Below are 4,089 nucleotides of genomic sequence, written 5' to 3'. Positions count from 1 at the left end.
TTGTGTGACCTGGTGTAGAGAACCTGCTTTGGCAGGGGGGTTGGACTCGATGATCTCTGGAGGTCTCTTCCACCCGTATGATTCTGTGATTCTGTGATTCTGTGACTTGCAGTTGGTTCTGGTGCTCCTGCTGCCATCACCACTGCACGACTACTTTTAGAAAAGTTAAAGGAATAACTTTGAAATTATTTCTGCATTTTATCAGAATATCTGTTTTCAAAATAAAAAGGAAAGCTCAGTTATATATTTGAAGAATCCACACTCCATTAACGAGCACTGCTATAAAGGAAGCTTTCATTTATCCATGATGCAGTTCCAAACTGTATTTGTGATGCTATAGTGATAAGCATAATGGAGAGGAGTACTTGTTTGTTTAGCACAGCTGTCTACTCACCTATGCACAGAAATAATCATTCTTCAGATCTTTCATTCAGCACAGGCACTGTGCTGTGAAAAAGTGTTCTACATAAAATTATTGTTATGTAATTAAAGACTTTCCTTCACGCAAACAGACTGCATATACAATATATCTTTATTAAAAATTACAAGATGTGTTTTAATCCCCTTTTTCTTTAAACACTTGCTTGTTTAAAGTTCTGCACACCATTCTCTGAAGGAATGGAAAAGGTTTTTTTCATTGTCTTTTGGTTGATAAGAAAGCCAGCAATTGGAGCTCTCCCTAACAGGGCCTATGACAACTCTGGGATGGAGGGACCACCTATAGAAAAAAACTCCCAGGATCTAACACTGCCTCATCTCTCCCCAGTGACTGGGATTTACCCTGTAGTCTCATCTGTGGCCTCAGCTAAAGCCAAATCATTTACCAGAATCGGACAAAGAAGGAAGAGCATTCTTTATCACTGTTCTAGTGTGAATGTTGCATCAAGAATACTTTGATGCAATTCATCATAGGTTCATACAGACTGTGACATAGATTTCAGCAGGTTAGATATTTTCCCTATGTCCAGTTCTCATATTTTAATCTTGTCATCAACTTAGCCCCCTGCTGCTGTTCCTCCTAAGAGGTGAATGAGACTTTACAAATGCTAAATAGGTTATTCTGCACTTCCTGCCAGTCAAAGGTCACTAAGTAAACAGCCAAATGAGACTTACAGGTGGCTCAGCTCAGTTGTATGCTACTTCTGGGTCAGGGGCTTCAAGCAGCTCAGGCATTATATTCTTGGCACTAGTACTTCTGTGGTCCCTGATCTCAGTTCTGCTCAACAGAAGAGAAAATATGGGGTCTATGTTGTTAATTTAGTAACAATCTTGAATAACTGAAAGACAAAATATTATTTTCTTAAAAATAAACACACTTATGATATGCAAACCTAATTAAGATATATTTAAGTATTAGGACAGGACATATATGCAGCAACTATCTGTGTAGTGAAGAACTTGATGAGCATTTAACTGAAACTCTAAAGGCCTAATTCTGTCACAACATTTCTCATTATTCCTTTGGCAAATGAGGTTGCTGTTTTCATAGAATCAAAGAATCATAGGCTGGGCTGAAAAGGACCACAAAGATCATTGAGTTTCAACCTCCCCGCTGGGTGCAGGGTCACCAACCACCAGACCAGGCTGCCCAGAGCCACATCCAGCCTGGCCTTGAATGTCTCCAGGGATGGGGCATCCACAACCTCCTTGGGCAACCTGTTCCAATGAAGGGTGAGGAGATGAAGACAAGGATGAGGATGATGTTGAGGATGAGGATGAAGATGAAAACAAGAGCTAGGATAAGAATGAAGATGAGGTTGAGGATGACACTGAGAATGAGGATGAAGATGAGGGTGAGGCTGAGTTCTCATGGAGTGGCACCATGCACCGCTGGGCACAGTGCCAGTGCATGGCCATGCAGCTCACCTCACCCTACTAGGTGCTGGGAAGGACTGCTAATCTCAACGCCTCTGTTTAAAAAACCTCATTTCTTTAAAGCCCACCTAAACTCCTACCGTCAGAGCTTTCATTTAATTTATCAGGTTACTGTGGTTTTCTAAGACTGATAGACAGTAATTAAAATTAAGCTAATAACCTCCTCACTCTTGACATTTCTACAGAGGTTTTGTTCACCATTGTCTACACACAGATGAAAAATTGTAATTGGATCAGAGATGGGGTTAGAAAAATCAACTACCTTCCAACTGATAGTTTGCTGGTGAGTGATACTTTGAACTTTTATTTTATTTTGTTGTTGTTGTTGTTGTTTTGAGAAGTCCCTGTCACCTTTCTGCTGCTACATGTAAGTATTTGAAATATGGCATAGCAGTTATTAATAGCCAATGGGATATTAAGAAGTAGCATTTAAATCTCCAGCATCTCCTCCATCTTGTGGTAAATACTGCCTCATAAGAGAATTGCTGACATTCATTTGAACTAGTCTAGTGTGCTTAGAGAGATATTTATGTGTAGAAAGGGCAGTACATTTGTAAATGTCATTCATAACAAAACAGAGAACCCACAAGAAATACAGAGCAGGATCTGTGTCCTCCATGACCTGATTTATCAGGGCGTTCACTTGGTCAAAATTTAATGTAAATAATAGTGGCTTCCTCTTTCTGACAGTCTGGGTGTTTTTGCTTGATCAGCACTAACAGAGAAAAGGTTGAGGGAAAGATTAAATGATCAGGCAAGACAGGAAAACTGTGCAATACTGCAGACAAACAAGGATCTACCAGGGATAACATTTCCTTATTTCTTGAGCCTATTTAGCATTAGTGTGATCTTGTCAACAGCAGCACACGGCATCCAGCTACCAATATGTTACCTTGCCACATAATGATTTGAAGTGGGACATGGTCTTAGAGTGTTGAAGGTGAGCTGAAGTGACACAGATGGCATGGTAAGTTGAAAGATTTCAAAAGGGAGGCTGAGACCCAGTTGTGCATTTCCCTGGGTGCCCAGAACTTCACAGGGCAAGTTTCTAGCTGAAACAACACCTGCAGAGGGGTCAAGTTAGAAAGTTTGCCATAGGATCATAGAATTGTTTAAGTTGGAAGGGTCACTTACAGATCATCCAGTCCAATTCCTCTACTCAGAGACATCTGCAGTTAGATCAGAGTGTTCAGAGCCTGGTCAAGCCTGACAATGTATGTCTCCAAGGATGGAGCATCTGTTACCTCTCTGGGTGTCTCAACACCCTTACTGCAAAGAACTTTTTCCTTATATTCAGTCTAAATCTCATGGAATCATAGAATCATAGAATCATCAAGGTTGGAAAAGACCTACAAGATCATCCAGTCCAACCATCCACCTATCACCAATAGCTCCCACTAAACCATGTCCCTCAACACAACATCCAGTCTTTCCTTGAACACCCCCAGGATCGGCGACTCCACCACCTCCCTGGGCAGTCCATTCCAGTGCCTGACCACCCTTTCTAAAAAGTAATACTTCCTAATGTCCAGCTTGAATGTCCCCTGCCGTAGCTTGAAACCATTCCCTCTGGTCCTATCACTGATGACACGAGAGAAGAGGCCGCCCCCTAGCTCACTACAACCTCCCTTCAGGAAGTTACAGAGAGCAATGAGGTCTCCCCTGAGCCTCCTCTTCTCCAGGCTGAACATTCCCAGCTCCTTCAGCCTCTCCTCATATGGCCTGTGCTCCAGACCCCTCACCAGCTTTGTTGCCCTCCTTTGAACACGTTCCAGGGCCTCAATGTCTTTCTTGCAGTGAGGGGCCCAAAACTGGACGCAGTACTCAGGGTGCGGCCTCACTAGTGCTGAGTACAGGGGAGCAATCACCTCTCTGCTCCTGCTGGCAACACTGTTTCTGATGCAAGCCAGGATGCCATTGGCCTTCTTGGCCACCTGGGCACACTGTCGGCTCATGTTCAGCCGAGCATCAATCAATACCCCCAGGTCCATTTCCTCTACGCAGTCCTCCAGCCACAACGCCCCAAGCCTGTAGTGTCGCCTGGGGTTGTTGTGGCCGAAGTGCAGGACCCGGCATTTGCTCTTGTTAAACCTCATCCTGTTGGCTTCCGCCCAACTCTCCAGCCTGTCCAGATCCCTCTGTATGGCCTCGCTACCCCCAGGCCAGATCCACACTTCCAGCCAATTTGGTATCATCTGCGAATTTACTGAGGGT

Source organism: Meleagris gallopavo, chromosome Z (assembly GCF_000146605.3).
Source record: "Meleagris gallopavo isolate NT-WF06-2002-E0010 breed Aviagen turkey brand Nicholas breeding stock chromosome Z, Turkey_5.1, whole genome shotgun sequence".
NCBI lineage: Eukaryota > Metazoa > Chordata > Aves > Galliformes > Phasianidae > Meleagris > Meleagris gallopavo.
The sequence above is the reverse complement of the archived record's forward strand: the minus strand, read 5'-3'. Positions refer to the sequence as shown.